At 39.0% G+C, this 14,323-nt stretch overlaps 1 pseudogene; it reads right to left on the bottom strand.

Annotated features, from left to right (window-relative positions):
* Positions 1-9,823: 9,823 nt before the first annotated feature.
* Positions 9,824-10,297, bottom strand: LOC141539716 (large ribosomal subunit protein eL21-like; annotated as a pseudogene).
* Positions 10,298-14,323: the final 4,026 nt, after the last annotated feature.

Raw genomic sequence — 14,323 nt, 5'->3', positions numbered from 1 at the left:
TTCCATTTTGTCACATTTCCTGTCAAGGAAAAAGTCCCAAACATGATGTAAACAGGAATTGTTATGGATTTCACTGGGCTCAGACCCTGGGAGGTCGGAATGCTTCAAATCCCTTGCCTTTGTGTCTCCCACTCTTCCATCTTGCTTAACAACTGTTTTTCCCCACTAGATTGAAACTGGAGCTCAGGAATCCTTATCCTGGAAGAAGAAAACCAGAAATGCACCGTAGAAGGAAGTAAACAAGAAAGGATCACCTAGACCCTCTCTCTCTGCCAGTAAGGGGTCAAAATTAAGCAATGATTTGGTTCATCTAATCTTCACTGAGAGCTGGAAGGGCAGCCCCAGATTTAGGAAATTTTTACAAATTTAACAGCAATCTCATAGATTTAGAACTGAAAGGAATTACAGAGTTTATGATGTACAATTCCCTCATTTTACAAATGGAGAAACTAAGGTACAGAAAGATTAAAGCGAGTTGCCTAACGTTACATGGATAATAATCCATAATTTACACGGCATTCAAATCCAGCCCTTTTCCCATTACCATGCTGACTCTGTTTAGTTTTACTAAAGTTTAGTTTAGTTTAGTTTAGCTTAGAAGGCCTCCATTTTTCTCCTCCAGACAAAGCCTTCAAAGGTAGCAGAAGCAGCTTGGGAATTGTTTGGAAATCTGTTCCTCTCTATAGGATATCTATCTTCTTGGAAATCTATGTGTAAATTTGATTGTTGTGAATTAAATCAGTCCTAAACTTTTAGTAAAGAAGGTTGGTGCTCATTCAGTCCAGTCCTCTCATTGTAAAACTGAAGAACCAGCCTAAACAGCAGTGACTTGCCCAAAATCCCTTGGCAAGTTATCAGTAGGATCAAGGCTAGAGTCTGCGTTTTCTGAATTTCATTTCCATGTCCTTTTCTTTACTAGAATTTTTAAACTGGGATCTGAGCCTTTTTCATGTTGATAACTATATATCAATATAATCTGTTTTGTTTGTAGTATTCTGGATTTTAGGAGGTCAGACTTTCACTAGACTTCAAAGGCATCCATAATGCACACAGAGAAAAAGGTCAAGATCCCATTCTTCACCTTGAAACTTAGTGGAAGACCTTTCTATCTAAAACTCTCCTTTTTCCAAGGGCCTATTATCTCCTTCACTCACCCTTTTTTCACATGTGTACAGACTTTGTGAGTCAGCTTTGCTTACAGTGAAGTGAATTTGAAATATGGCAGTAGGTAAAATTTAATTTATCAAATTATAAGCAGCTTATAAAGCAACAGAATCTTAAAGATACATATCTAACAAGAAGTCCCAACTCTGCTCTGTCCCATCAACCTTTTTTTTCATGTCATTATGCCAGTAATGTCCCTGTCCAACTGTCTTGTCAATAGTAGCCAACATCGGTCTTGTCCATGACATGAAGAAAGAACTTGGTTCTATGGTCTTCGGATCCAAGGAAGGAAAGAAAAAATGAGAAACCACAAATTAGGCCAGAGGCCCAGAATTCGCGCCAGGGGACTCTTAAGGCCCCAAGAGGCAAAACCAAGAACAATAGCTGGAAGCTACATAGAAGTAAATTTAGGCTTGATATCAAGGAAACTCCCTAACAATGAGAGCTGTCCATAAATAGAAAGTTGCCTTGAGAAGTGGGGAGTTCCACCTCACTGAAGGTCTTTACCCATGGAACTCCATATCCTGATTCTGTATATTTGCTCTGCTATGGCTCATGTCTGGTATGATTTGCCTCATCATCTAGGGAAGATTCTCTTGCTTCTTTTAAGACTAAATTCTAATCCCACTTTCTGCAAAAAGCCAGTCCTGGTGTCCAACCCTATTTAAACCATTCAAATGACTTCCTTTCTGAGATAACCTTGCATTTACACAGTCTATAATTCAGTGGTCCTCAAACTTTTTAAATGGACTTGAATTTTGACTATCCGAAGCCCAATCATGGTCCATTGAGGTAGCTTGGCTTGGTCTATCATCAAGTCTCAGGCTTCTTTGGTCAGTGAACCACAAATCAATGTTCTTATGATGCAAATTAATGCAAATTAAGCTCTTATAATATATTAGGCATTGTGCTAAAGACTAGAAATTTTAAAAATTGAAACCATGGACTCTGCTCACAAAGGTCTCACATTCTAACAAGAGAGATAACAAACAAATACCTTTATACATGGAAGATATAGACCAGGGGTTCTTAAACTATGGCCCATGGGCCAGATGCAGCCCGCTGAGGACGTTCAAGTGGCCCATTGGATTATGGCAAATGGGCTGAGAGGCGGAGCCAGAGTGTGAGCTTTTGTTTTTACTATAGTCCAGCCTTCTAACAGTCTGAGGGACAGTGAACTGGCCCCCTATTTAAAAAGTTTGAGGACCACTGAATTATAGACTGTGTAAATGCAAGGTTATCTTAGAAAGTACTACATATGTAGTACCTATGTGATGGTTTGTTATTATCATGCTAATGAAGACAAGAAAGATACAAATCCCTACTCCCTGGACCCCCAACAAATACTAGTTACCCCAGATTTATATTGACAATCATTCTATAAGATTGATTGAATTAGATGAAAGTGGCTCACTTTAGAGAACAGGAGACTCAGGAGGACACTCTAGCTGTCTTCAATTATTTGAAGTTCTGCCACTCAGAAGAGGGATTAGATTTGCTCTGTTTAGAAATCAGGATGGAAATAGAAAAAATGACTTCAAGGTCAAAAGAGTTAAGTTGAAGTCTGATATCAAGAAAAATACTAACAATCAATCAACTTAAAAAACATTTATTAAGCACCCACTATATGCTAGATACTCTGCTACAGCACTGGGGATGCAGATATAATAATTAGAGCTATCCCAGTGGGCAGTGGGTTTACTTGAGAGGAAATATGTCTCCCCTCACTGGAAGTCCTCAAGAAGAGATAAGATATTTACTTGTCTGATTAGTTGAAAAGGATTCAAGTGTGAAATGCTTTACCTGGACTCCCACGTTCCTTCCAATTTTGAATTTCTGTGATTCTCTAAATATTTCTCCATATTGTATTATGGGGAAAGAAAGAAGATGTCCATTTTCTCATAATAAAAAGAATGAAAAAAGTTTCTTAAGGGTTTGATTATCTAATTATACTATATAGCCTGTTAGTCAAAGGGAAGTTAATTATCACTCTGTGCAAACCCAAGAAGCAATCATTAATGCACTATCATGTGGAGTTCTTCTCTGTACCAGGGAATGGGCCCATCTCTCTCTCTCTGACTGTGGAAACAGGGTTTGAGGAGATACACATTCCGGATTGCACGTACTCTCTCTGAAAGTCTACTTCCCAGAAATCCTAGTTAACAAAACTCTGTGTAAGCTTTCTTGTGAAAGGGATTTGTCAGTTTCACATTAAGGGAAAAGAAAAAAAATTCAAGGAAGAGAATCAATTTTTTAAAAATTGAATTCATTTAAAAATACATCCTTTGTTCAAAAACGGGAATGTCTATGCTTTCAAAGCAAAGCTATAAGTGATGTAAATGACTTTCATATTTTATTTTGTTTTTTAAAATTTAACTGGAATGGCAATGTTATTGATATATAGATTACTGATATAGGGACACTCAACAAATGAAGATTAGCTCCTGCTCTGTCACTTATGGTTCTAGAAAGTTGTCTACCCTGAGATGGTGATGGTGGTAGTAGTGGTGATGCATTTAATGGTCTATAATAATAAAACTAGCGGGTATTTTTATAGTGCTTTAAAGTTTGTAGAGCCCTTTATAAAAGTTGTCTCATTTGATCCTTTTCACAACAAGTCTAGGAGCAAGGTCCTAATGTTTTCAGATGAGGAAACTGAGATGGTAGCTGTTATATAACTTGACCAGGATTATAAATTTAGTGCGTGTCAAAGGCAACATTTGAACTCAGATCTTCCCAACATCAGGTCCAGTACTCTAAACATTGTGATATGAAACTGTATCATACCCTCTAGCTGTCTATAAATCAAGGCTTCTGGTGATCCACGGACTTTTAGCCTTCACAGACTTTTAGGCTCAACTATATATATATATATATATATACACACACACACACACACACATATATATATAGACATATACATGTGTGTATATATACATATATATATGTATGTATACACACATATATACATTATTATATTATATTATATAATGTATATATACACATGCACATACATAATATATGTATGTGTATACACATATATAATATGTATACACATATACATGCATATTATATGTGTCTAATGCTAGATACAGACATATCTCTATATACATCATAGATGCAGGTAAATTATATTTATATGAGGATATCTTTGTGTAAGTTACTTGTCCCTGGGCTTTTAATAGGGTGGAGAAATCATGAGGATAATCACTTCACCAGAAGAGATCAACTGCTTTTCTTTAATTTACAGTCTTGGAGAGATGCCCGAGGAATTTGAGAGGCTAATCTAGGGCCACACAATGAGTGTGTGTCAGACTCAGCACTCGAATTCAGGTCCTCCTAAATCTACATATGTTTCTTCATGTTTCCCTGTCTCCCAATGCACTTAGCAAGAAACTAGTTAGTAGAATTGTAGACTTGTAATCCCTCCCCCTCCTCCACCACTTACCTCCATCTGCTAAGACAGATGTTTTTGTTTTTGTTTTTTTCCTCTAGAGTCCATTTGCTTTACTAGGATCTTGCAAAGCAAGGCAACCTCTGTGTAATGGAGGCTTTTTGTTGTTAAGTTTGATTTGTTTAGATAAAGAGTTTATTCTCCATTGTTTAGTTGCATGTGATTGTAAATTCTGTCTGTGTTAAAGGTGGAGAGGGAGACAGAGAGAAACAGATACATATATAGAGAGAAACAAATAGAAATAGAGAGCAAGGAGAAGGAAGAGGAGAGAAAGAAAGAAGAAAGGAGGGAATAATAAAAAAGAAAAAATGAATGAATGAAGAAAGGAAAGAAGGAAAGAAGAAGAGAGGAAAAAGAGAAAGATAAGGGAGGGATGAGAGGAAGGAAGAGAGGTAAGGAGAAGAATGAAGGAAGATGAGAAAGAAAGAAGAAAAAGAAGGAAGGGATGGAGGGAGGGAGGAAGGAAGAAAATAGAGAAAACAGAAAGGGGTAAAGGAAGACAGACAGCCAGAGAAGGGGGAGAAAGAGAGGGAGAGAGAAAAAGAGATATAGAGACAGAGACAGGTAGACAGACAGTGAAGAAGAGAGACAGAGGCAGAAATAGAGACAGAAAATCAGTGAGATGGAGACAAAGAGGGAGACAGACAGATAGGGAGAGGGAGAGGGAGAGTAATTAGAAAATTCCACCTCCACCTTTCTAGGAGGTGGAGCCTCAGTGAGGTTTTTGATTCCATCCTTTTCTAGTTGGTAGAGTCAAGAGAAAGAAGAAAACAAAAAAGCTGGACACTATAGAGAGCCACTATAAGTATGTCACCGAGCACCCAGTGAAATGCTCTAAAACTGGCATTTAATGTTTGTTGAATTTAGTGCAATACTGAGGGAATTCATGGAAAACATTAAAAAATTGTACATGCTCTCTCTATTTAGGATAGTAATCACTTTGTGCTCTTCCTTAACTACTTCTGAGCTCCACCCTCCTGAAGGGCCCTTCTGAGCCCACACTTGAGGCCCACCACTCAGGACAGTGCTCCTGGGAGCCATGCTGCCTCCTATTTATCTTGTCACATTCTGTTCTGCTGCTTTCCACAACCCTACTCTCAAACTGGTAATCAAATCAATGCTTCTATAAAAGGAAGACAAAGTGATCTCTTTGATTCCGTTCTTATATTTGTGCCTCTTCCTACCTTAATTCCCTTCCTGATTCTCAGCCTTATCTTCTCTATAAGTCTCTGCTCCTTATGGTCTGAGACTTTCCTCAAGGAGGTAGGAAGGAGAAAGAAAAAATACATTCTTGATAACTGATGAAAAAAAAAAAAAAAAGAATATTCTCACTCCCAGGTGATTCAGTTCCAGTGCCCTTGTCATGGAAAGAGCCATTTGCACCCACAGAGAGGACTGTGGGAAGAGTATGGATCACTTTTTTGTGGTTTGCTTGCTTTTTGTTTTCTCTCTCATTTTTTTCCTTTTTGATCTGATTTTTCTTATGCAGCATGATAATTGTAGAAATATGTATAGAAGACTTGCACACGTGAAAAGTCAGGGATGGCGCCACCACTTGTTGTCTAAAACAAAAGAAAGCGGGAGATGTAAAGGGCCAGAACTGAGCAATGCACTTGGATAATGAAGCATGTGAGACTAATTGCCAATTGGACAGTTCCCTGTTAACTTGTTTGAAGATTGACCCTCCCCAGCTGTTCTGTGCTGACTTGATTGGTGGTACAAAGAGGGGGAAGTGACATGTGTGGGAGGAGGAGGAGGAGGAAGAGGAAATTGAGAAGCTGACACTCAGTCAGTCTCTCATGGCATTTAAGGGAGGAAGGTGTGTGTGAGATTGTTAGACCTAACCCCCTGACCTTGACCATAAAAGATCAAGAATAAAGATGTTTAGTGATCCTGATTCAGGCTGATTTCTGGGAAGACAGAGTTCTAGCATTTGCTATCTAGGGGAGGAGAGTGCAGGGAAAGGAGGGAGAAAAAAATTAGAATACAAGATTTTGCAAGTGTGAATATTAAAAACTATCTATGCATATATTTCAAAAATAAAATCCTTAAAAAACATACTCACTCCCATGCAGTCCTGGATTTTCTCTACATTATTTTTTCCCTCACTGTGTAAGACCAGAGGCTAATTCCTATTTTGATCATCCACACTAGTGATGATATCTTTGTGCAAGTCTTCACTAGAAGTATGCTGCAAAGCATAATGTATATCTATCTATGGACTTGTGAGTCACTCCCAATTTTGCTTCTTGAGAATCTAACACTGAGCAGCCATTGCTGAGCCCACAAGGTACTGAGGGTACTGAAAGGTACTGGGCCCATTCCTTGTTCTATTCTCGAGCCTTCAGATTGTACCACTTCAGTCCCGGAGAGTCTGACCTGCAATGGGGTGAGAAGTGGGATGGTGAGGGTGGAGGGAATGATACAGGGGAGTTAGGCTCTTCTTCAGCTTCCTAAATCCCCATCCCAAGGCGTGGAGAAGAGGTTTGTTTACTCAGAGCTGAGATTCTGACGTCTAAGGCAATGGTCTTCAAACTTTTTAAATAGGGGGCCAGTTCACTGTCCCTCAGACTGTTGGAGGGTCAGACTGTAGTAAAAACAAAAGCTCACACTTTGTCTCTGCCCCTCAGCCCATTTGCCATAACCCTGCGGCCTGCATAAACATCCTCAGTGGGCTGCATCTGGCCCCGGGGGCCGTAGTTTGAAAGCCACTGCTCTAAGGTTTCCTCCCAAAATGAAGGAGTAAAATGCACTGAATTTATACTGTAAATCAAGCATGGGAAAAGTCATTGATTCCTTCATACAAGAAATGCCCAACATAAAAGACTCATTGGTCACATTAATAAAGTGATTTGCCCAGGGTGCAGTGTCCTATCCAAGACCAATGCCACAGTCCACTGGGAGAGGAACCTTATCAGTAGTCCATTAAGAGGTATGCAGGACTGCTAATTAGGCACTTGATATTTTATCTCCATCTTTCACTATTCAAACAACTCCTGGCTACCTGTTGTCTACTGGTGCTGCTGTTGTGTTGTTGTTCATCCTTTGTGGGCAAGTTTGTGGCCATCCCTTCCAAGAATCCACAAATGGATACTTAGAATTTCTCTCTTGCTATCATTCATCTCAATCCACTGGGACTTCTTGAACTCACAAAGTTGCCTTCAAAACTGGACATTTTATTCAAAGCAGAGACCAATTCTCTTAAGATAAGGAAAGAATGAGGCAGCCCAAACATAGTCTTAGGCTTACCTCAGAGGCACAGGTATCTTAAATGTCACGTGCTCATGGTTGCTTGGAGGATCAGGGGAAGGTTAGGGAATGGTGCCTCTGCTATCACCTTTCTCTCCAAAATCAGCTTCAAACTATCCTGACACAATTTTCAGATGAAAAGGAAGAGCATAGCTGAGGGGTCACTTGTATGCAGTCAATGACATTTATTAAGTGCCTACTATATGCTAAACTCTGGGGTTACTAAAAGAGGTAAAAGATACTCCCTGCCCTCAAAGAGTTTATAATCTCATGGGGATACAACAAGCCAATATGGACAAACAGGCTACAAAGAAGATAAATAAGAAATAATTAAGGAGGGGGGGAGCACTAGAAGTAAAAGGGAAAGGCTTTCTGGAGAACTTGGGACTTTAAAGGAAACCACAAAATCCAGTAAATGGAGATGAGCAAGAATGCTCCTAGCATGGAGGACAGTCAAGGGTGAGAAGATATTGTTTGTGGACCAGCCAATAAAGTAGGTTTCAATTGGTATAGACTCTCAAAGGATCATCAAAGTTGTCTCTATTGTTGCATCTGCCAAGGAAGATCAGTGATCTTAGTCTAGGTTTGAGAAACTTGTTCAAGTATGAATGAATTTTGTTCTGTTGAATTCAATGCTTTTAAAATTTTTGATATGCAGTAATCATAAGCATAACCCACATGAAAAAAATTGCATCTATTCAAAGTAAATACTTCTTCTTAATTAGCCTTTACATTATGCTTTCCCTACAACTCTGGAAGATAAGCAAAACAAACCACAAGATCACAGGAGGAGGTTGTTCAGGTATTAGAGACTGTCAAGCCTATTTCCCTAGTCTGGCCTTTTTTCAAAGGTTGATTCCTTCAATTATGTACGTATGAACTGAATATATTATTATGTGCATGTTATCTCTTCTTAAAATGTAAGCTTCTCAAGAGCAAAAAATTGCTTTTGCGTTTTTGCTTTTCTTTTTATTCCCAAGTGCTTAGCACATTACCCGACATATAGTAAGAGCTTCCTAAATGCTTGCTGCTCAATTGGTTGATTGATTATGGATGAGGAAAACCAAGACGCAGAAAATGACTTTGCTTGTAGAGATAAGTATTAAGACCTCAGTCTTCCTTCACAGGATTCTGTATCCCACTTGAGTCACTGAGGCCTGCCAGGAGCTCAACATCATACAACTACTGAATTTTTCTGAAGGGTAGGAATCTCTGTGACTACCCAGCACCACTTCCTGTGGACATGGAGTCAAATTCTGGCATGGTCAAGTTCTTGAATCTCTTTTGAGCTCAGTTTCATCTCTATGGCATTGGACTTGACGTCTATGATTTGTTTTGGCTCTTAGACCTATGGTCATGAGCTCCCTCATCAGAAACCATATCCTCTAAAACAAAGTAGGATTTCATACTCATGTATATACTCACACTTATAAAGTTTACAAAGTGCTTCATATATCTTTTGTTTACATTTTATAGCTTTTTATTTATAAAACCTATGTATGAGTAATTTTTCAACATTGACCTTGGCAAAAACTTCTGTTCCAACTTTTCCCCTTCTTCCCCTTATCCTCTCCTCTAGATGGCATGTTAAACATATTAAAGCATATATTAAATACAATATATGTATGCATATTTATATAGTTATCTTGTTGCACAAGAAAAATTGGATTTAGAAAGAAGGTAAAAATAGCCTGAGAAGGAAAAAGTGCTTCGTATATCTAACTATATTTGATTCCATTCACCCATCCATTCCCCACATCACCTAGCAATTCCTACTGTCAGATTACTGTTTGTAGAATGGTGATGCAAACCAGAGAGAGGTGGTCTTGCAGTCAGAAATGAGTTCTAATTCTCCTTCTAGTAGTGAGGAGGAAGAGGGATTGGAATGGTTATAAGGGCACCAACCTACCTTACAAATGATTTTTTTCACCATCCAATTTTTTTTTCTTAAAATAGTTATTTATCCATGAATTTGTAGGAGCTAGGTTCCAACAGCTCAAGCTGCTTGCCACTGGTTTTCACAAAGTGTGCTTCTCTGGGTGGAGCGGCCTGATATTTCAGTTGAACCCAAGTGCCCTTTTCTTTGGCTTCTTTCTTTTTCTGATCATTTTTCTTTATCCACTTCAGGAAGCTATTTCTGCTTTTAGAGTGCTTAATATGCTCAAAATGCACATTAATTCTCTTGACTAGAATCTTGCCTTTAACTTATTTGTTTACAACAATGCCTAGGGCATGTTAAGTGCTTTATAGACCTGTCCAATCTTGCCATGTTACATTTGTGGGGCATTCTTTGCAGACTGTGCCCATATCCTTGATATCTACAATATCACCCTTCTTGTATATTCACATATATGCAGACAAAAGGACAACACCATATTTTTTTCAAAACACGTCTCGTGTCCCTGTCCTTTTTCTTTTTGTCTTTCCCATTTTGGCAACTCACTGGAATATGGCAGAGCCAGCAGGAAGTCTGTCTTACAAGTTATTATGAGGATTACACAGGATAATATCTGTACATTGCTTTGTTGTCTTTAAAGTGCTATGTAAATGTTAGTAATCTCTTATCACCTTTCTTCAGATAAGAAAATTGAGAACTAGAAAGGCTGAGAAGTTATCTGAGGTAGGATTTGAATCCAGTCCTTCTGTATTCCAAGTCTAACATCCCATCTGAAGACCTTAAGTGAGTGAGAATCTATTATCTCTAAGACTGCCCCTTCTATTTTCAGATTTTTCTTTTCCTGCCTTCTAAAATCCCATCCAAACGGATGATCCTAAGCATTAGTCTAGGAGCTAAGGGAGGAAATACACTAGAGCATTGATTACCATGGAGATCCCACCATGTTTCCAGAAGAAGCTCCTTATGCAAGTGCTTCTTTTCTATAAGAATGAGAAGCTCTGGGCTACATAGGATTCTAATGCACAATTATGATCAAATAGCCTTAAAAAGACTTCTTAATGCTATTACCAAGATGATTTGTGTCTCTGATTACACCCACCCAATTCTCGCATCCCTAATTCTGAATGTTTACTTCATTGTTCTCCATTTCCATACTGCAAAATGACTTCTCCACTTCCCTGTTCCTATTGAAATGATCTGTATTGTGAAATTTTTGCAGCCTCCAGCACATGTGTTAAATCTCTAACACGTTAGCTATTCCCTGAGAATGGAAGAGGAGGGAGCCATGGCTGTGTACCATGGGAGGAGGGAGCAAAGGGAAATTCTCCATGACAAAGCATCTCTCATTGCCCCCAAGCAGCTGGCTAGGGATGGGGGGGTCAACGGAACAACGTTTTATGTTTCTTTGTAGAGTAAATGACATATTTCTGCGAAGAACAAATCTTGCCTCTATGATCTTGCTCCCATTAATGGGTCAAGGCCAGAGGTAGATAGAGAGAACTAATTTACTTAGGAGACATTCTGTATAAACACCATATTCCCCTGTGTTCTGTGCTTCATTGGACAACCTGAATCTATGCAAACAAAGATGACGGCTGTTCAGAATTCCGATGCCCTCCAATGCCATCCTTTGGGTTATCTGAGTTTCTCCTAGGCCCAGGGTCAAGGAGTGTCACAAACTTTACATCAACAAAACATGGGTTTTCTTTCCACTCAGCAATGGAGCAATCTGTAATCGTTAACCTCACAAGTTTGAGCGTCTACCTTACCATTTGTACGAAGCAGATGGCTTCCGTATTCTGCCAACCTGTTGTTAGAAAAGCATTTCCCAAGAATTGTGTTCGAGCCATAGCCACGAGTATAATTAACCTTTCAGAAGACTTCATAAATAGGAAAACATGCTCTGTTCTTCCTGAACAGAGTGATCCTTGGGCCCCACTTTTAATTATAACCACTCATATTTTTAGGTGTATTGAAGGCGGAGAAGCTCTAAGGTAGATTATAGTCAAGCTCTCTTCATTTGACACCTGGAAACCAAATGCTGAGACTCACTGAGGAAGCTTGCCTTGAATCACTGATAACAGATCTCGGGATCAAATAGATATGTTCCTAAATTAGGAAAACGGGTCACAGCAATCCACCAATCAGTCCACAAGAGTTTGTTATGAGCCTCCCATTTACTAGATGCTGGGCAGTAGTGGCTGAAATCACAATCTCTAGCACCTGATAACACTTCCATCTCTACATTTTTGTTCTTCTTTGACACTCTGATAAGTTTAATCAATCAATTATGTAGGTCAAATACATTTATATTGTACTTACTCTGGTCCCAGCTCTGTACTTGCTGCTGAACAATCAATCAGTTAGTCAGTCTGCCAATGACACATCAATAATCATTTTTTAAGCACCTACTATGTGCCAGGCACTGGGGATACAAAGAAAGACAAAAAGCAGTCCCTGCTTTAAAGGTTGTGGTCCAATGACGGAGACAGCAACTATGTACCAACAATACAAACTACACACACACACATACATACACACACACACACACACACCTTTATGGGTATATTATATGGAGGTATGTGTGTATGTGTGTGTGTTTATGTTGTAGTGAAGATAATCAACAGAGGAAAGGCATTAGCATTAAAATGAATTGGGAAAGGCTTCTTGGAGATGCTGGGATTTTATCTGAGAAGCCAAGGAAGTCAAGGAGTAGAGACGAGGAGGGAGAGATTTCCAGACATGGGGAACAGGCAAAGAATATGTATGTGTACTTGGGAGGTAAAGTGTCTTATACAATTACTGTGTCCTGCTTCTGCTCCTCACTCTCTGACTATTCCTTGCCAATCTTCTTTGCTGGATTGTGATCCAGGTTACTCTCATCAACCATGGATGTCTCCCAAGATTATTTTTGTTTGGTTTTGTTTGTTTTTTTCTAGTTGATCTTATCAATTCCCATGAATATAATGATCATTTTCATGCTAATGATTTCCAGATCCTTATCCAACCATAATTTCTCACCTAACATCCAGTTTCTGTCTCCAACTGCATTTCCAAATCATGTCTCATGTTTGTTAAATTCAACATGTCCTAAACTGCATTCATCATTTCCCCCAATCCCTCTCCTCTTCCTCATTTTCTTATTATTGCCAAGAGTACTGTCATCTTTTCCATTATCCAAACTCACAGCTTTAGTCTCCCTTGACTCCCTACTCTTTATTCCCCCAACAACCAATCTTTTTGAGAAGTCCTGGCCATTCTACCTTCATAAATTTTCCTATATAAGTTCATTTCTATCTGATCCTGAGCCACTTTATATAACCCTTCATCATCTCCCATCACACTAGTCTGCAGGTTGGTCTGTTTGCCACAAGTGTCTCCACAGCAATCCATCCTCTACTCAGTTGTCAATGATTTTTCTAACTGCATATCTGACCGTGTCGCCCATCTATTCAATCAACTCCAGTGACTATTAAAGATGTAAAATGTTCTATATTTCTATATTCCCAAGCTGTTTTTTTAAATCTCCTTTGCCTTTTTTTTCTACTTCCAGTGTTTCACACAATTATCTGGCACATAGTAAGTGCTTATTAAATGCTTGTTGATTTACTGCATTGTGTTGGAAAAGAACAGGAATAGATAGGCAGAAGAATCAATGATTTTGCCCCTTGGGCTGAATTTGTCTGTATGTATGTCTCCTTGTTTTGTACACAGAATAATAGAAAACTTAAGGGTTAAACTAAAACTGAGGAAACCTAAAGCCCAGAGCTGCTTGGTAGTTTCTGACAACTAACCATTTCCCGACTTATATTCTAGCTTTCAGATATTAAAATTGGCAAGTGTTTTCCAAACTAAGACGAGGTTGCTTATGGAGAGACTCAAATCGCTTGACCAGAAGGAGGAATCAAAGAAAATAAACATTAGTTTGCAAAAAGAATCAAGCTCTTTGTTTTATAAAGATCTCAAGTTCAAGAGACTAAGCTCTTAAGAGACTTTACTACCCCAAACTCTGAAAGCGCAAACCAAATTAACCTAAAATATTGAGTTAGAAGCCCAATTTCATGGGTGTGTGTGTGTGTATGTGTGTGTGTGTGTGTGTTAGAGAGAGAAAAAGGGAGAGACAGACAGAGACAGAGAGACAGAGACAAAGAGACAGAGAGAGACAGACAGACAGACAGAGACAGAGAATATGGATCTCACTATATTGCCTAAATCGAAAGTATGGTGATAATTAACCCCACAGCTAAGTGGCCTAGAAACTATGATCCTGGTCAGTTTACCATGCTCTCAACATAGTAGTTTGGTGGATCCTGACTCCCAGGCTCTCACTATTCCATTCCAAGATTGACTTTTTTGTTTAGGAAAAGGAGATCATTCTCTGTTTCATTTCATGGCTAGCTTTAATCACTGATTGGGTATTCCTTCAGACAAATCGAGCCCTGTTTAAGAGCTCAGCTTAAAAAATCCAAGGTCTCCCATTGCATCCAGGCCTATCTCCAGTCCTCCTGATCTGTATCTGCCACTGGACCTAGATGTTCTGAAGGGGAAAGTCAGGCAGA

The sequence above is a fragment of the Sminthopsis crassicaudata genome, chromosome 4 (assembly GCF_048593235.1).
Source record: "Sminthopsis crassicaudata isolate SCR6 chromosome 4, ASM4859323v1, whole genome shotgun sequence".
Classification (NCBI taxonomy): Eukaryota; Metazoa; Chordata; class Mammalia; order Dasyuromorphia; family Dasyuridae; genus Sminthopsis; species Sminthopsis crassicaudata.
This window is presented reverse-complemented; position numbering and strand designations above follow the sequence as displayed.